This window comes from Plecotus auritus (assembly GCF_963455305.1).
Source record: "Plecotus auritus genome assembly, chromosome: 10".
Taxonomy (NCBI): Eukaryota; Metazoa; Chordata; class Mammalia; order Chiroptera; family Vespertilionidae; genus Plecotus; species Plecotus auritus.
The window spans coordinates 56,262,209-56,282,672 of record NC_137785.1 but is presented as its reverse complement, the minus strand read 5'-3'; the positions used below and the strand labels follow the sequence as shown (position 1 = coordinate 56,282,672).

The following is a 20,464-nucleotide window of genomic DNA, read 5'->3' as shown; positions in this document are numbered from 1 at the left end:
AACACACCCTCCTCCTTCCGGTTGTGAGATGCCCAGTGAAGACGCAGGGCCGTGGGACGATCAGGGATGTGACCGAGTGTCGGCTCCCTCCCTCGCTCCACGTTCACGCAACACTGACTGAGCATCTGGGCCTGCCGCCTGTGCCTTCGATGTCAAGTACAGGAAAGCCGCAAGGAAGACGATGCTAAGGGGAGGTGGGGTTTCACCAGGAAAGGGTGAGAGGAGGGAAGGCCTTCCAAACAGGAGAGGCAGGAGACACCCACGCAGGTGTGGAGGTGGCAGCGTGCCGGAGTCTCTAGTTAAAGCAGCTGCCGAGAGAAGGGCCCACGGCCGGCGGGCGGGGGTGGTAGGAATGGAGCTGGAGGAGTCCTCGATCAGGTGGTGAGTGGCCCCGGCTGAGTGGCGCTGAGCAGCTGAGAAGTGTTAGGCAGGAGGGTGTCGCTAAAGGGTTTAAACAGGGTGTGATTTGATCAGATCTCTATTTTAGGAAGATGGCTCTGGCGGCGGGGGCCAGGTAGATGGCGTGGGGAGGTCTATGCAATCCCACCTGCTGCTCTGCCTGCCCACCACGTCTGCTCTGAACACCCCTAGTCATGCTTCCCTATGCACTCCAGGCAGTCTGACCTTCTCTCCGGGGGGAACTCACCTGCCGGTCTCATAAAGAAAATTACAAAAATGGTGTTGTTCCCTCCCCAAACGATCATTTCTTTTTTTTTTAATGTATTTTATTGATTTTTTACATAGAGGAAGGGAGAGGGATAGAGAGAAACATCGATGAGAGAGAAACATCGATCAGCTGCCTCCTGCACACCCCCTATCGGGGATATGCCCGCAACCAAGGTACATGCCCCTGACCGGAATCGAACCTGGGACCATTGAGTCCGCAGGCCGACGCTCCAGCCACTGAGCCAAACTGGTCAGGACCCAAATGATCCTTCTTGACTGCCGCCTGGCCCCACGCTTCTCCATCCATCTGCAGTGAAGGACCAAGTGTTTGTTGTTTTCCTTTGTTTCCAAATTCCAGTTTCTGTGGCCAATCGTTTTGTAACGTACAAACTCATGTACCTGGACATCACAGAAACATAAAATGGCTATTTGAGTTTCCAAATGCTTTCTCTTATTTTGGGTATTTATCTTGTCACGAGCTGATTAAAAAAAATAAACCGGTTTGTGGACTTGTAGTTTCTGGTCTGACAGGTAAGGAGCTGGGAAGTCAGTCACCACGGCCCCACCCTAGCAGCTAGTAAAAAGGTGAGCAAACTGAAAAATCAACAAATCGGTTTAGATCGGTAGGAGGAGGCCACAGGGCAAACCGCGGTCTCCCCAGCTGGAGAGACAGACAGGTGAGGAGCGAGAACCACAAGTCAGCTGCACGGGCACCGACGCCCGGGTAGGAGAACATACACTGTAATTGAGGAGTTGCTGGCGGCTCCGTGTGGACAGCTCTGAGAGTACAATACTCCAGGGGATGCAGTCCTAGGGGGTCCCTGCACTTTGGTGAGGTTTCCCCCCCAGGAGGTCAGCCAGCTTCTCACAGTGAAGAGCAGAGAAAAATTCCCCTGAGCTTCAGGCAGGTGGAGAGGAAAAGGAATCCTTTAAAAAGGGTCAGAGCATTCTGTCCTTCTCAGCCAGACACACTCTCAGGAGAAACCATCTGAACAGCATCTACCTCAGTGACCTGGGGGAAGAGAAGCGTCCCCTCCTAGCTGGCTCTACCAGCCGTGGGCAAACTACAGCCCGCGGGCCGGATCCGGCTGTTCTATCCGGTTCTCTTGCTCTCCCCTCCGCTCCTTTACTTTGAATTTATATTAGTTCACACAAACACTCCATCCATGCTTTTGTTCCGGCCCTCCAGTCCAGTTTAAGAACCCATTGTGGCCCTCGAGTCAAAAAGTTTGCCCACCCCTGCTCTAGCCTTCCACACAGAGAAGGGGCACAGACAACTCCAGGCCCTCCTCCCCTGTCAGCCACCCCATCCCACCGGAGCGGGGAGGGGGTGACAGAGAAGCGCTTCTGAAGTTCAGGCAAGAGGCCCGAGCTCACCAGAAGTCTGAGACCCAATCTAACGCATGCCTCCCACCCACCATGCCTTATCACCACATAACTAAAGGCCACTTACAACCGTTCCTTTCACACGGTGCATCATGTCTAGCTACCAAGAAAAAAACTTGAAGACATACGATGAAGCAAAAAACAGAGTCTGAAGAGACAGAGCAAGATTCAGAACCAGACTCAGATATGACAGGGATGCTGGAATTCTCAGACCAGGAGTTTAAAACAACTATGATTCCAGGATAAGAACTCTAATGGATAAAGTAGACAGCATGCAAGAACAGATGGGCAATGTAAGCAGAGAGAGAGAGAAATTCTAAGAAAAAATAAAGAAATGCTAGAGATCAAAAACACTGTGACAGAAATTAAGGATGCCTTTGATGGGCTTATTAGTAAACTAGACACTGGCTGAGGAAAGAATCTCTGAGCTTGAAAATATCTCAGTAGAAACCTCTGACAATGAAAGGATTAAAAAAAAAAAGATTGGAAAAAAAAAGACCAGAATATCTAAGAACTGTGGCAAAAGTACAAAAATTGTACATATGCATAATGAGAATACCAGAAGTAGAAGAAAGGAACAGAAGAAATATTTGAAGCAATAATGACAGAGAATTTCCTCAAATTAATGTCAGATACAGAACCACAGATCCAGGAAACTGAGAATAAAAAGAAGGGTAAATGCCAAAAAAAAAAAAAAAAAAAGCACAAAAACTAATGTAGGCATATCATATTTAAATTGCAGAAAAGCAGAGATAAAGATTTTTTAAAATCCTGAAAAAAACTAGAGGAATCAAGATAAAAATTACATCTCACTTCTTAGAATCATGCAAGCAGAATGGAATGAAATACTTGAGTTGAAAGAGAAAAACTTACCAATCTAGAATTCTGTACCCTAAAATTTTATCCTTTAAAAATTAAGGAGAAATAAAAACTTGCTTAGCAAAACAAAAATTGAGAGAATTTGTTGATAGACCTGTCTTGCAAGAAATGTTAAAAGTTCTTTAGAGAGAAGAAAAATGATATAATTCAGAAACTCATATCTATATAAAGAAAGCATGTGCATAGGTAAAGAAATAAATGAAGGCTTATGTGATAAACCTACTCACAGTGGGAGATTCTAACACCTCTCTCGACTGATAAAAAGAAACAAAGAAATAAGTAATCATGTGTATTGAATATCTGAACAACAAAGTCTATATGATCCAGCAATCTATCATGCTTCTGAGTTTATTTCCCAAATGTGTTGAAAACTTTTACCCATACAAAAACCTGTTTATAGCAGCTTTATTGATAACTAGAGGCCCGATGCATGAAATTCATACAAGGGGCTCACTCAGCCCTTGCAACCGTGGCGGCTTGCGTGGCCCTCGCAGCCACGGCTTCATCCAGAAGGTCAACCATAAGGACATCCGGAAGGTCGTTTGGCTGTCTTGTCTAATTAGCATATTATGCTTTTATTATTATATGTTGCCAAGACTTGGAAGCAACCAAGATGTCCATCATTAGGTGAATGGATAAACTGTGGTCCATCCAAACAATGGAATGTTATTCATCCCTAAAAAGAAAAAGACTATCAAGCCATGCCAAGACATGGAGGAACTTTAAATGCATATTACCAAGTGAAAGAATCTAATCTGAACAAGGCTGCAGACTGTGTGATTCCAATCATATGGCATTCTAGAAATGGCAAAACTATGGAGAAAGAAAAAAGTATCGCTGGCTGCCAACAGTGTGTGGGAGGGATGACTAGGCAGAAAATAAAGGAATTTTAGAGCAGAACTATTCTTAACGATACTATAACGGTGGATACATGTCATTATATATTTGTCCAAACTCCTGGAACATACAACACCAAGAGTGAAACCTGATGTAGACTTCGGATTTTGAGTGGTAACGGTGTGTCACTGTAGGTTCATCAATTGTCACAAATGTACCACTGTGGTTGGGGTGTTGGTAATGAGGAAGTTAGCATGTGTGGGGGCAGGAGGTATGGAAAATCTCTGTACTTTCTGCTCAGTTTTACTGTGAACCCAAAACTGCTTTAAAAATAAAGACTATTTTTTAAAAGTCTGTGGCCTGTCACAGTCCATGGACCACACTTATTGCTGCACTGTGGACTGTGGCCTTTTAGGTACAAAGACTTTGATTCCTCCACCTAGTAAATCCAAGTATCTCTTGCGAACAGGCCAAGGTGTGTGATTTGGGAGGTTTTAGAAGGCAAAACTGACCTGGCCGGTGAGAAGCTCTGAGAGTAACACTGACCCAGTTTGGTAACTAGGGCAAGAGTGGTGCCATGCACCAAGACAAATGTGTGGAGGCAAAAGAAAGAGCGAGGCACAGAGCAGATAAAGGAGGGGGATCAGTAGGTATGCATAAAGGGTAATGAGTAAACGGAACATTCTATGGGTTACAATTCAGTTCTGAGATTAACACACTTTAATTTGCTGCTTGTACCCATATTCAGTGCCTACACGTTTATATGACATGGAGAGATGACAGTAGACATTTACACTGAGTGGCCAGATTATTATGATCTCTGAACGCATAATAATCTGGCCACTCAGTGTATATCCTATATAATAAAAGGCTAATATGCAAATTGTTCCCTCGACCAGGAGTTCGACCAGCAGGCAGGCCGGCCAACCGCCCATGTCCCCTCCCCCTGGCCAGGCTGGCCGGACCCCACCCATGCACGAATTCATGCACCAGGCCTCTAATATATATATATGTATACACACACACACACTGAGTGGCCAGATTATTATGCGTTCAGAGATCATAATAATCTGGCCACTCAGTGTATTTCTGCCAAACGTAAAATATTAGAATAAAATATGATTAAGAATAGGGTTGTGATACAAGTATCTGCAAATTGAATTTCCAGAATTTGGGACACACACCTTCAAGTTGGCAGCATGTGCTTTGGAGTCAAAAGATCCTCATTATCACTTATTAGCAAGTCATTTCATCTTCCTGGGACTCAGCTTCTTCGTGTGGAAAAACAAGTCTTCCCCAGCTTCCAAAGCCCGCAGGCGGACGCGGCCTGCTATTTTTATGCATCGAGTCTGAAAGGTATTTTGAATAGGAAGGCTCCTGGAAAAAAAATAAAATAGACACTAATGTGTCTGCCACTGACACTGTAGTATATTCAGCCATAAAGTTTAAAGATGACAAGCGGGTTAAGAAAATCTAGGAGTAAGTTGTTCTAAGGACATTTTGTGGAGAAAATATATATAAACAATTATAGACAAAATTATAAAGTGCCTGGCATCTTAAAAGAATATACAGAGTAGAGCAATCACGGCAGAGTCAGGAAGTCTAGTGGTAACCAACCTATGATTTGCAATATTTGCAAAATTTTTTTAAAACTGTCTAAAATTGCACTGTTTTCTTTTTTCTTTTCTTTTTTTTTTTTTTTTAACTGCTAGATAAACAGTACTACAAGCTGATTCCACAATGCTAGGCCATTATATTTACTCAGAACTTCTAAGTTGCTGACCTAATGTAGCTCTTTCACAAAACACAATTCATTTGGCCTCCGCATTGGCAATGCCATAGAGTTGGAGATATTGGAATCGATATTATTACATAGAAAATCCTGAGTTATCTTGATTATACTGTTTTTATTACCAGTGTGATCGCTCTATGACTCATCTACATTTAAAGAAACTATAATGGGTCCTGTCTCTTTCTTTTTCCAAGTTCCCAAGGAAAAGGGGCCTCAGCCATATTATAGCTTCCTATTTTAGCCACCTAAAATTAGATGCATATTTAGAAAAGGCTCTTAGCTCTCCTGCTACCTTGAGAAGTTAAAAAAAAAAAAATAATCACAGAAATACTTGTACTTTCTTAGAATGCTCAAAATAGTTTTCAGTAAGGCCAGCAGGTCTATCTCCGATCTTACAAATGTATGCTTTGTGCAACTTGTAATCTATATGTCATCTTGCAGTTTTAACTTCGGAGTTCTTCAAAAGAACTTTAAGTTCTAATGTTATTTTAAGCCTAAAATAAACTAAAATTTTATAAAGTATTATACTTGTACAGATTATGCATTTAAGATACTAGAGATGTGTAAAATACACTTGTTATTAAATATAAAAAAAGGGAAATAATATTTTGTTTCACACACACAAACAGATCGAGCCTCATAGCTAAAGGCCAAGCCCCACTTTTGGAGAAAGAGCATCCATTGGTTTTTTCCCCTCAAACCCACATACCTAAATTCAAATATTACTCTTCCAAAAAAAAAAAAAAAAGCATGCCAGAAAATCAGCCTCATTTCTGGTGAGTTCTCTAGAACATTGGAAGCTGTTAAATATACCCTGGGCAGAGATCTATCCCTTTGATGCCCCAGGAAGGCCTAGCCAGACCAGATTCCACCCCACTTGCAACAAACACACCCCTCCGGCTCACGTCCCTCTTCCCACCTGAAGTCCTCCGTATCCTCCCTATCCCATTCTAGCATATGCTCTTCCGAAGGCAAGCCTGCCGCTTTCTGAGAGCCCCACTCCAGCAGGGTCGGCTCCCCCAGCCTCTCCTGAATTCCGAAGGTTCTCCATTTCTAGAAAGCACAGCCGTGTTGGCCTCGATCTCAGTTTCTTTTTCCTCTCCTGTCCCCACTGCCCGAGCTAAGACCTCTGAGGACTGTGCTAAGCGGACAGTGGGGCGACTGCTCCTTTACCGTCAGGTTCCCGGCGCCTGGAAGTGCTCGATAATGGGGGGCTTCGATAGCTGCGTAAGGATAAATGACTGCTGGCATAGAAAGAGTCCAGGTGTCTATTCTATCTTTTACCAGGTCATTCTTAAGGGTGAGGATTTTTTTATTATTTTATGTCATTTATATCACTGTGGCCTTTACCATAATGGGCTAAAGATGAAATAATATTTGGAAGCACTGAAAGCCGGGGGTCCCCTGAGCCCAGCGCCTCACTCAAACAAGTTAAAGATTTATAATATTGTCTTGTGTTAGAAGGATCATTGTAACCAGTTAACTGCAGACAAGATTTCTTTTTTAAAAATGGAGCTGCCTCTTCCATGAGAGTTCTAAAGACAATCTATATGGTGAAAAATCAGAGTAAAATCACCCTTGCATATCCTTTCAGTGGGTCTCCCCAAAAATAGAGCACACATGATTTTGTACCCAGCTCACTGTGTCTCAGTAGGTATAATGTAACAGTATAATTTCCACCAGGATTTGGAACAGAGCTGTTTCTTCCATTAAACCTCCTGTAAAGTAGTTGTATTTTTAGGGGCTGTGCACTAGGAAGAAAATAATTTATTTCTTTTTCCTACTAAGTGCATATAGTTGAATCAAATGAGCATTAAATGCAACAGCACCGAACACAATCTTTATTAATTAAAGATAATTAATTAATTCTACAAATAAAAACTGCAGGAAAGATGACGGCTATAAAAGCTAGAGTCCATCAATCAGAGGCTATCACAACACATCTTTGAATGTCAAGTCTTTATTAACACTGGGGAATTTCCCCCAAATTTCTCCATGGGTCTCATCATCTTTGCAACATCTTTCCTATAGTATCTGTCTACTTTTATTTCCCTTACATAGGAATTATTCACCTCCAAGAAAAAGCAATTTTTAAAGAAGTATTTTTATAAAAAGTCAGGAAAAACATCTATGTTGTGAAAAATTGTATTTTTTTTTATATCTGGCTACAAGTTATTTATGATAGTCTGCATGTTTTAAAATCCTAAACAAATCCAGTTACAGCAAAAACACTGCAAAAATGTGGATGCCCTCCGTCCTCCCTTCCACACACAAAATGTCAATTCCAGTCTCAAAAAGAAATGCTCTGTGCAATTATATGAACCACAATCGCACTCCCGGGCATTTCTCCCAGAAAAATGAAAACTTATGTTCACACAAAAAAAAACTACACACAAATGTTTATAGCGGTTTTATTTATCATAGTCAAAACTGGGAACAACCCTGTCCCGACTGGTGAGTGGTTAAACCAGCCATGGCCGGTCACGCCACGGGATACTGCCCAAACATAAAGAACAAACGACTGATATCTGCGAGTGGGATCTCGAGAAAAGCCAATCACAGAAGATTACATACTATGTGATGCCATTTATGTGACGTTCTGGAAAAGACAGAACTACAGAACTGGAGCACGGACTAGCTGTAGCTAGGGTGAGGCAGAGGGGTGGGAAAGGAGTGAGTACGGATGTCAGGGGGACCTGAGGAATGCTTGTGGCAATGGAGATGTTCTACACGGGGTCGATGTCCAGGTTGTGATATTGCACGATGTTACTATTGGGGGAAACTGGGAAAAGGGGACAAGGGATTTCTCCATTATTTAATACAGCTGCATGTGAAATCTATAATTAGCTCACACTATAGAGTTTAATTAAAAATAAAAATCTACACTAATAAAAGAGAAATATGCAAACTGACCATATCTCTGTGACGCTCCAACCAGCCAATCAGGAGTGAGTATGCAAATCAACTCAACAAAGATGGCGGGTTAATTTGCATATGCAGGCTGGAGTGGCCAGGCAGGGCAGGATGCCTGCTATGAGGTTTTATTTATCATAGTCAAAAACTGGAAACTTTTGACTATGATAAATAAGGGGGCGGAGGGAGCTACAGGAGCGGCGCTCCCACCTGAGCAGAGAAGACTGAAGGCTCCGGCCAGAGCGAAGGCCTGGGTCCCAGGTGCCAGAGGAAAACCAGTTCCAGCAGCCAGGGGAAGGAAGGCCTATTGCACGAATCTTTGTGCAACGGGCCTCTAGTAAAACATAAATACTCTAGCCTAGTAAACTGGCTGCCATATTGCAATCTAGCTTAAGAAGCCATCACATAGCACTTTAATTCTTTATAACAACTAGAGAAGTGGATAAAGTACCAACGTGATGGCTCACAACAGTGCAACGCACAGCAGTTTGCACACGTGGCCCCAGCCTCTGCAATCCTCCCCAGGTCCCTGGCTGAGGGCAGCCTCCGACCAGCCACACCCATTCACGGTGCTCCCCAGCCTGCCGGCCACAGGGGGGTCCCCCCCCCCCCGCTCTCCACAGCCACCACCGAGGCCACAAGCAGGAACTCCCCAATGGCCAGGCACCTCCTCAAGGAGACAGCCTCCTCCGACGTAAGGAGTCTGGAGAAACTGGATGGCAACCTTCTTTACATAAATCAAATATTTAAACGTGTCGCACACGCTCTGCCAGTGAAGGCGACTGTTTCTTGTATGTGAGCTGAGCTAACAGATTTGCTGAGGAGAAAGTGTTCTATTCCAGAGGCACTGAATATAGAGAATTAATATATATATATACCTGTCAAGTCTTTTTCCTCCCCCACATATAACACGGTCACATTAAACAGTGATCGTAACCCTACTCTAAAGATGCCGGATTGCCGGGAGAGTTTCCGTGACAGAGAAAGGGGTTGCCTGGAGACCACTTTCAGGTGTAAACATTCATGCCACGCAATAAAGACATTTTAGAAAAAAAGTCAACATATAAAATTGATTTTTTTTCCTATATTTTGATTAAAACAGAAAATGTTTGGTAATACTCTAACAGTAGGCATTTAAAATTGATGATCAGGAGGTGCCTAATCTTCTGAATGACAACTGAGAATTGTAATTGGAAAAATACTGTCGTCTATAAATAGTTACATCCAAAGCGTATTTAAACCACTCGAGCACTTGATTCTTCCACGTCCTTCGCATCCACAGTGCACAGAGCACAGGAAATTTCAGACCAACTGCTGAATCTCAGAGAGAGAATGATCCATTTAGTTGTCATGATCACTGTCACCCTCAATCCCTAAGATCTTATACTTCACCAACTGCACTTGACTCTGTATTGCTGCCCTATGCTAGGAGAAGATAAATCAGTAATCAATTATGCACACTAACTAAAAATGCTACCTTAGGAGGTATTTTAATAACTCAGAACCAGGAGTGAGTTTTTCTCCAAACTGCTTACTTGAAAACATATTCGACAACACATTAGCCAGGATGCACTGAGCATTTGCAAACACTTTATAGTCTACCTAAACTATCAAATTGCCCTCCCCGCATAGTGGTAGCATAGTTCTGCAATTAGCTGAGGCCATATGGAAAATAAAATTATATGCTAATTTGTTCTATATTAATTTATCATAAAAGGTCTGATCAAACATGGTAAAATGAATTCTGGGGAAAATTAATGAAGTAGATTGATACGTACCATAGCAAAGTAAACTGTTTATCTTAAGAGGTACAAATACAAGAAATATTTTACAAACGGGCATTTCCTCCTTTTCAAAAAATAAATGTTTTAACCAACCCGAGGCAATGGTTTGAAAACACTTTATATAGTTTTACCTTAAAGGATAACAACAAAGGCAGGTTATTTGTTGTTTTTTGTGTGTGTTTTTTTAAATATATTTTATTGATATTTTACAGAGAGGAAGGGAGAGGGATAGAGAGTTAGAAACATCGATGAGAGAGAAACATCGATCAGCTGCCTCCTGCACACCTCCCACTGGGGATGTGCCCGCAACTAAGGTACGTGCCCTTGACCGGAATCGAACCTGGGACCCCTCAGTCCGCAGGCCGACGCTCTATCCACTGAGCCAAACCGGTTTCGGCCAGGTTATTTGTTTTTAAGGGGAGAAAGGAAATGGAGAATGGCATAGTATCCAAAATAGTTCTACACACGTGCTATAACATGAACACACAGGCTGAAACTAAATGATGGGGTCAAGACGTACTGACTATGGCACAGTCATTATTTTACTCCAAAATAAACTGAAGAACCATATAGATGTTTTCCTTGGCATAGATTTATCTGAAGAAACTATGCTTTATTTAAAATTCTTTAAAATCTATACCCCTTTTCTCCTAGAAGGCATAAACTGTACATATGCCTTATTCATAGGTAAGTTCTGTGGATACTATATCGACTTAGAAAACTATAAACCAAATTAATGGTTGAAGAATTTGGACTACCGGTTTTATATATAATGGTGGTACATCCCTCAGATTTCTATTTCCAAAGGTTCTTATGTAGAAACAGGGAAAGAATTTGGGGGCGGGGTGATGGAGAATGAACTCCAGCATTTGAAAGCATGGAGCTGTATTTTATAAAGCATCTACTTTACTGCAGGACACAACGAAGACGAGTGACAAAGATCATCTGTGTCCCCCCCTCAGGCAAATACTTGGGGGAGGAAATTAAATGATAAATTTTTGTTCTAGAGCCGATCCCTTTTTTCGTTAAAAGACATGTTTATACTTTTCATTTTATTGCAACGTTTCCAATGCCGATGGCACAGGAGAACCAGCGCTCACAGAGAGAAATCTGCGTGCTCTTGGAAGCGTAACTCCTTTTTAATTTCTAAAGGGACTTTACCTATCGCTTTTAATGAGACTTTATTATTATTGGTTGTCATACACTATGCTGGGTTCCCGTGAAATATCAGTTTGACATCTTGTTCAAACAGTTACTTTTCTGCTGGGTATCACCGGCATCGTTTGCCCTATTTTCTCCTTCCCAAGTTAGATATGGAGATGCTTATTCAGGCATAAAGCCTTCAGGCTCCTTGATGGACCATAAAATAAAGCTAAGTACTTCTTTGCAATCATTCCTGCTTGAAGGGCCTTATTACTGAGATCTTAATCCATAAAAAAGGTGAGAATTACCTTTGAAAAAGGGGGAGAAGGCTGACAAAAATGAAAACACGCACTGGTGCCCACAATAGCAGGACTTAAGTAAATTAATCTTCATTCCCACTGAAAGCAATCTGATGTCCAGGGACTGGGAATTATTCTACCATAAAATACGGCACATTAAATACTACAATAACCCATTAGAAATGTCTCAAGGTAATGATTATGTCACCTCCACATGATTGTACATATAGTTATATTTTAATATTCATTACCGGGGGTTCTAATGCAAAATATGTTGGAATTGTAAAAATATTACGTGGGTCAAAGATCAGATCAAGCAAATCAGGAGCCATCCTGTGACCAAAAGTAAGACTCCAAATGAGATTTGAAAAAGGCGCGATGACAGCGAGGGCACAATATTGGGGCCCTGCTTTTCCCAAGCAGCACTACCATTCCTGGTGGTTTGCATATAAAACCCCTTATCTCCACGAGCTGGTTGAAAAGAATGGAGAGCTTCTCCCAACCAGCCAGAGAGAAAGTCTCTCCCCTGCTCCTTGAAAAAGCTCATTTTCACATTACTCAGGCTTCATTATGCTAAATCAATATTCGTTTAGTCACTGGGGTTATTGACATATTTTAAAATAAAAGTATACCCTTCAGCTACTGCACTCATTACAGGTAATTTGTCTTGTCAGAGAGCAGGGAATATTATCCTAGTCTTTCAGGGGCTGACAGCCCATGGAAATACCTCCCCATGGTTACAACTGTAAATAATTTTAAGGTAAAATATTGAAAAATCAATGACTGTTTCCTGCAATCTGTCACAAACAAATCAATCATAATCTGCACTGCCAGAGAGTATGATGTGAGGGAGATGGGAGCAGATGTAATTCTTGGCTGGAATCTCTCATTTCAAAATCACTTCACATAATGGTGTCATCATTTAAACACTTAACAGTCAGTGCAACTGCCACTGTAACATTCAGTTGGACAAAACCACAAGGAGGAGGAGGAGAAAATGCCATCACTGTTATGTTAACAAACATTTAATTTAAATGGTTGCTGCATTAGGATATTTTAGTTGAAACCCGTTTTACCGGCCCCCTTCCAGAGTTCTAAATTAATCAAGGCTGGTTTCTATGTACTGATGCTTAATAAATTAGCCCGGGACTCCAAATTTTACTCTCTAAAGCACACACACCTTTTCTTTTAAAAGTCCATTATAGAGAATAAAATTTGGAATTAATAAATAAAACATTTGGAATGTAGAATAGCCATAATTCTATCTACATAACAAAGACAAAAAATAGTGTCATAGATGTCAAGATTAGACTTTTAAAGTAGGTTTAAAGGTCTCCGTTGCCCAGATATTAAATTTTATATTTTCCTTCTATTAATAAATATTACATTTTAACTTTGTAATATTGTAGAATATTTTAAGATGACCATCAAGACCTATTAGTTCATTCAAAAAGACCCTGGCATTCCATACACAAGCTATTCCACAGACTGGTATTTTACAACCTGGAGTAATAAGCCAAGTACATGAAGTGTAAAAGTTGGTCAAGGTTATAATACGGAATTGTTTTGCAAATGTAAACTGCTTTCCAAGTAATCACTTCGATATCACCATTTTTCTAGGCTACATTTTAATGGCTCCCTCGGCTATTGACTACCTAGGCGTGAATAAAAGAACCCGAGATTGGTGTATTTCCCCCTTCCTGTTGTGTTAACCAAAAACATCCTTTAATTTCAAGATTAAACAGGCTTTTCCTGAAGGTTTTTGTGTTTAAATGTATACTAGCTCCTTTAATGGAATAAATTAATTTTAGTTACCACGTTGCTTACCAATTTCCTCATTATATAATTAGACATCACACAAAGCCCTTTATAGTTCTACTAATATCCCTCCACAGACATAGCTCAGGGAGTAGATGTTTCTGATGACCAGAAAAGTATATAATTTTTCTTAAAAATGAAACGAAGGCCATAAACACCGTTACACGATTGAAGCCTGTTGGAACATGTTCCGATGCAGGAACTCATCCTTGATAAGCGGGTTTTATGTTTGGAATTCAACCTGCACATTCAGTGTGGTAGCGCGGCATGAGAAGAGAGCAGCTCTTCTGATGGACACAAACTGAACATCGTATTTGCTCTTCAAGAATCTTAGCTTGGGGGGGTGTCCATCGGGGAGAAGGAGACATAGGTAAAACTTTAGACAATGAAAAAAAAAAGAGGAATCTTAGCTTCATTCCTTAACACCGACATTAGGTTTTTGAAAATGAAACAGCACGCGAATAAATGATCAAAAACATCACCCAGAAGAAGACAGAGTCCCCCATTCCCTGTGAATCCCTACGACAGCTGCAAAGCCAGCAGCCAGCCAACCTAACGAGAGGAGAAGGAAAGTATTGCCCGTGGCCTCGGATTATGAAAACTCTGGAAAGGGACTGAAAGCTGTGAACTGGGAAGAGAACCCAGGAGCCTGAGCTCCTGGCCTGCAGTGCAGGAGAGCCCAGAGCTGCCGAGGCTGGGCCCAGCCAACGCCCTGGCAGAGCTCTGGAACCTGCTGTCAAACACCACGTCTCCCGCTCACAGCGTCAGGTCATGGCTGGCCCTGCAGAGAGAGCACCGCCCCAGAGAAGCCTCAGGGCCTGGGAGGGACATGAGGACAGCTAAGCAACTTGCTAAATGCATCCACATCGACGACAAACTAAAAGGATATCTACCAGCGCTGTGCAGCCACCATCGCAGATCGAATTCTCAGAAAGACGCTATTTTAAGGGTGCTGAGTATGCCTCGATGAGATTTCTCCGCTCTCCCAACACAACCCATAGCCCTGGTCGCAGCTCAGAAACCTAGGCCAGGAAATCAGATCATTTCCATATCTCAAATGTAAAGAAATTGCTGTCGACTAGATAACATTCTCATATTTAATAAAGGCTTGGGATGATAGAGGAAAGTATTCTTTTAAAATAAGATACTATTACCTCCCAATCTTCAGAATCTCCTCCTTCCAGTAGTCAGTACGGCCGCTCCGTTATGAACTGCGGATCCTTAAAAAGAAACACAGCAATGGTTAGCTTCATCTTTCCTACTGCAACTTCCTTCTTCGATGGCATTACAATTTAATTACCAATACTTCAACCGATTTTATTACCGACGGATACATTTCTCAAAGAGCACACCCCAGCTATCTCCACTAGAGAACGTTTAGGGCAAGCTTCTCAATTAATCAACCGTAACCTATTACTGCCGAAGGGACATGTTTTCTTACTATTCTCAAAAGAGTGGGGAACCTCCCTCCCCCCGCACGCACACACCTATTTTATATAAAAAGAGTCTTCGTCTTAATATGTTTGAATTCCATTAATATGCATGACATATGAAACAATATATTTGGGCTGACAACAGATACAAAACTCAGCCAATTCGCATTCATGTTTAGGTTTTGCCTATATTTATCCTTAGGGAGAAAAAAAACAAAAAACAAAAAACAATCCTCTTATCTTTTAAATTCAACAACCACTCTACCGATAGTTAGAAAAAAATACAGAAAAAAATAAGCTGAAAGGCAGACAAAGAGAAGTCAGAATGCTCACGGCTTACCATTTTCTTTATTTCTGTGTTGTGTGTTTTCGAACTTGCTGTAACGCTTCGGCTCTTGGGCAGACATGAAACGCCATCTCCGTAGGACCTAATCAGCGATATGGGTTCACAAGTACAATTATATGTTACTTTTGTATTACGGGGAAAATCACTTTCATGCCTTTGAAAGTGTTCACAGAGAAGCATTTGTTCTCTGGCAGGCTCTGCTAACTGTAGAAGCCTTCTGTAAAATTAGCTTTTTTTTTTTTTTGGTCACACAACCGCCTCTTTTTACTTAACAAATGTTCCTTATCACTAATCCCAGTCCCTTGCTCTCCTCACTGTACGACACAAATATTTTGCAAAATAATTTTTTTCATTGCTTTTCTCACCTACTTGTATGCAGCAGCCCCTATTTTGATGAAAAAAATGACATTTTACACATAACTGTGTACTCTTTGTCATCTAAAGAGTTTGGTCTCATGACGGGAGCTGATACTCCCACTAAATTTATTCGGAAAAGAACTGGGTAATGAAAATAATCAAAAAACTGCAATTTGGTACAATCAGAGTATTTCCTTTCGATAATAATTCTATTATTATAAAATATAGCACTAGTCTTAATTTTTATGAAAAGCACCGAGTTTATGAATTTCACTATTCAACTACATCATTAAAAATAAATTATTCAGCGGATTTCCATGAAGCAAAAAATGTTCTACTTGCTGAACCTTGGTTGAATGCATTAATAAAATTATATAACCAAAGGCCTCAAGTGACACTCTGTACTTCGTCTCTATTAGCAACGTAAATACTTTGGTAAAACCAATACTGATGCTATCTGGGGCTTACTCCGCACACAAGCACACTGTGCAGACACTCACTGGAGGATGAGCCGGGGATATTCAAGAACAAAGTGCAGCCAACATCTGGAGGACCCCATGGCTCAGAAGTCAGCTTAGCTGAAAACATCCAAATGTGTTTTGGAAGCATCTTACTTACCACCTGCACAGAAAATGGAAGTGATTCTGTTTAAGGAATCACAGAAGACGAGTTAAGTACTTGGGGGATATTAAATGTAAAAATCTAATCTAATTTTCTCCAAGGTATCACTCTGTATTATGGCAAATAAACAAGTAAAGGCCCTATTGAGGTGTGGAACAGCATTAGCCTGAGAAAAGGCTAGAAAAACGAATTGTGTAAATGACAACTGCAGCAGAAAATTGTATTCCCTCCTCTTGAACAAATGGTAAGTGCATCCTTACTAATAAAGAGTTAAATTCAAACTACATTAGAATATACTCGTTTTCAATTTGGAAGCCTCTAAGCTAATTTGCCAAGCTAAATTGGTGGTTAGGTTTACTGTGGCAATAAAAACACTGCAGATTTATGTAGAAATAAGTCATAAGAATCACACATCAGAATAGTGATAAAAGCAAACCAGGATCATTATTAAATAATTCCAAGATGTGACATCTTCTTAGAGTTGCATCAGTTGCTATTCTATTAAGAATGATTCTTTTCTATGAGACAGCTAATAATCATACAAAAAAGATGTTAAAAATGCAAAAGTCAACACAATGTAGAAATTGAAGGGAAATATACAAAGATATTGAGACATTACCGCACAAAACAGGCTGTGCTATCTCAGAGTTAAAACATTACCCCCAAAATAGAATACTGTTTTCATAACCTATAATCCACTCAGAATTAAACAATTTCATTTACTTGAATGTTATCATCTAAAGAACATTTAAATTTTTCTTGCGATTCCTAGGATGTAAACATATATTAATGATTATTTGTGTTACTAATTAAAATGAATGATAAGTAATTAGTTCATATTCCTGTTTCATTTCTTTTAACACAGCATATCAAATTTTAAAATAATACACGGAAAAGCACCTGGAGATGCTGATCTTAGCTGCCAGAAAAAGAAATTCTGATAGGGGAGTTGTGGGGTCAATGAAGCAATTATCCTCAAAAAGTAATGCTCTTATTGGAATTTCAGCAAACAAATCTAAATAAGTCTTTCTTTGATTTTAGTTTACCATGTAATTCTAGCCAGCTAATTATCCCTGGAGTCAGGAATGAGCTGTGACTCTACACCTGGCTTCTCCTCCGATCGTATATGCCTATGGCCTCCTCCACTTTCATTTCCTCTCTCTACAGTGAGTTTGAATATTAAAGAAAAACACTCACACATCTTATATACACAATGATGGACAGCCAGCTTCCTGGAAATCATGATCTACAAAGAGAGGGGGAAATCTTAATGCAATACTTATGTTGAAGGGTATTAGGTGCTGGGTAAGCCAAGGGTAATATGATCAACAGCATCCGTCTTTGCTATTGTTTTTGCATTCAGAGATTTGAAGTCAAGGACGGTAATATTAATTTACTGGTCACCCAGGTTATGATTCGGATCCTTAAACTATTAAGAGCCTAAATGCACTATCTTCACTTGCTCACCAATTCAAATTTACAGAACAATGTTTTGGAAAAAATAAAACAGGTTTTTTTTCCTATTTCTGGAAATAAGCAATGTACCTAAGTACCTGATGATATGAAAACAGTAATTGTTTTAGATCAATAAAACATTCCAGGAGAATGTTTTCCAAATAATCAAGTGGCATAAATGTCTCATATATTTACCTTCTTATTTCTGTTTCTGCACATCAAGCTTGCCTTCCTCTACAGATTTATTCTGAACACTAATAAGCATTTGCTTAATAGACTGCTCTGTGCCTTTCTTTCTAAATTAGTAACCATTATTCAACAAAGATAGAGCACAAAGAACGCCGACAAAGGCATTGCCAAAAAGCCACAAGTCGTAGGAGTACGTGCCAGAACACTTAACATTAAACGATCATTTCTCTCTCAAACTTCCACTGCCAGAGTGCTCACAAAATCTGGAAGCTCAAAGACAGGTTTCAAGTGCAATTAAATTCTCCCAAAGCAAAACTGTACAAAAAAAATATGCCGCCCTTCCTATGTCACCATTTTATAGACAACATTTTCTCAGGATCTTAATTAAGATAACGATGCACACCTGTGTCAACATTCTCAGGCAGGACAACCTTATCAATCATAATCCTTTAAGTACACTCCAAAACAGCCAAGTGATATGACAGAAGCAATCTGTTGCCTCTCCTACTGTGGGTGTTGTGTCTCTCCCACAAGAATGATGAGACCGTCAGAAGACAGCAGACCTACTTTTATGAGTCTTTAAAGTTTTCACTGTAAACACTGATTACACTCAATAAAACAGGAATAACCTCTTTTGCACTTGATTTACACAATGACAGCTCTACAGCCAAAACTCGAAGAGCAAGCTCGGCGGCCCACGTCTTCGCAGGGCAACTGTGGGTCCGATGCCAAAGCTTTAAATGTGAAGAGCTGGGCATAACTGGGACCGGTGCAGACATGACACACCAATAAATCCTCGGAAAGCTTGAACATGAGAACATGTGAAGTCTGACATGAAGAACAATCAGGACAGACCTGTCCCCTGGTCTAAGTTAGAATGTTCAGAAAGGTAAAATGGCATAGAAAGCCCACCTCCCAAACCACCCCCCTTCCTCCCCCCCAAAAAAAAGAGAATCGGTCGTCTTGGCAACCTGAAATAAGAGGGAGGTCGCTCCCACCTCTGCTGGGGGCGGAAAGCATCAGTAACAACAGCCCAGGGACAAGACTGCTAACAAGTAATGGGCTCCCAAACGGAAAAACTGATGAATAAAGGGAGGAAACGGGGGGGGGGGGCGAGGAGGGGGAGGTCACCACCACCAAGATAAAAAGTTTAAAACCTCGCTTTTGCCGGTCAAAACCTGAAAGCTTTCACAGGAGGACGGAGAAAACCCGCCCGTGGCTGAGTCCCGCCCGCATGCTAAGGAAGGACCCGCTCTTCCCGTTCGTGTGTGAACACAAGTCCATCTCCGCGGCCAGCCGCGCGCCGAGCCATCGCTGCAAATAAAGCAGGAAATAGAGACGTCCTTAAGAAACGAGCCCTAACTGTGACGGAGAGCGGAGGTGACAAGCACAGCAGCAGAACCATACATTCTAAACGCTCCCGTATCTTTCAGGATTCTTTCTCTCGGGTCCCTGACACAAGAAAGAAGACAGTGGAGGAAGAGGGGGTGACGCGGCGGGGGTGGGGGTGGGGGGACGGCCCAGCGGCCCGAGTGGCAGGATGATGTAATGAGGGTGTCTGTGGGACGGGCTCGGATGCTCGGGTGACACACACCTCCATGGCCCCATTTGGGAAATCAGCATCCTGGTCGAGAGCCGAGAGGGTGAAGCGGCCGCGCGTGGACGGAGGGGACTCACACACGCGCGCGCGCGCCCGGGGTCCGTGGCACCTGGGGAGGCCCGCCCCAAACTCACGCAGGCCCTGCCCGCGGGTCTATCCGGTTCACGAGGGGACGCGGACGCGGCTCGAGGGGCGGGAAAGCCGGGAGCGACAGGATGGGGGGCCGGTGGGATCGGGGCGCAGGGCTCACCTCGGAGTCTCGTCGCGGGAGCGCGGGCCGCGGACGCTCCCTCGTGGCCGCTGTGAGCCCCCGGCGGGCGGCGCGCACGGGCCGCTAGGGCCGCTACCGACCGTTACCGCGAGGGGCTGAGCTGGCGGCGGGCGGAGCCGGGGGCGGGCGCTGAGCGGCGGAGGGGCCGCGAGAGGCGGGAGCGAAGGGAACAGGGCGGGGACGCTGCGAGGCGCTCCCTGCGACCACCCCGGCCCCGCCGCGCCCAGGAGGACCCCGTGCCTTGGCTGCCTGGGAGGCCGCCGCTGGCCGAGTCCGCGCTCCCTTCTCGTCCGGCGGTCCGGCCGCGCGGCCTCGCTGGGTCTCGGCTGGCTCGCAGCCACCTCTGCGCGGCGGGGCCGCCACCACTGCCACTGGCTTCCCGTCTCCATGACAATAGCGCGCCGACGCCCCGCCCCCCGGCGCCTTGACTCGCAGGGAGGCGGGCCCAGGACCTGGGGGGGACGGAGTCAATGCAGGCCGGCGTCCAATTAGAGGTGACGGCAGGGAGAGGCGGGGCCGCGGGGATCGCAAGGGTCCCCGAGAATAGCCGCTGGAGGGGCGGAGCCTGGGAAGCTGACGGAGGGGGAGGAGTCGGCGCGCGTGCGCGTTGTCGCGCACCCCAGCTCCAGTGCCAGGGGCCGAGGGAGCTCAGTATATAAGTGTTTCTCGCCCGTC

At 42.9% G+C, this 20,464-nt stretch overlaps 1 long non-coding RNA gene across 4 annotated transcripts in view; it reads right to left on the bottom strand.

Annotated features, from left to right (window-relative positions):
* LOC308236103 overlaps window positions 1-20,162 on the bottom strand; it is a 39,793-nt gene extending 19,631 nt beyond the window's left edge. Inside the window, exons 1-5 of one of the 4 annotated variants that reach the window (XR_013959240.1) lie at window positions 19,769-20,103; window positions 15,291-15,378; window positions 14,672-14,737; window positions 4,953-5,145; window positions 718-1,065 (exon numbers count right to left, since the gene is read on the bottom strand). This is a non-coding gene — a long non-coding RNA (uncharacterized lncRNA). Of the gene's footprint in view, window positions 1-717; window positions 1,066-4,952; window positions 5,146-14,671; window positions 14,738-15,290; window positions 15,379-19,768 lie in introns of those variants that run through there. The other 3 variants (XR_013959238.1, XR_013959239.1, XR_013959241.1) reach the window with 3 other exon arrangements.
* Between the last annotated feature and the right edge of the window lie 302 nt (window positions 20,163-20,464).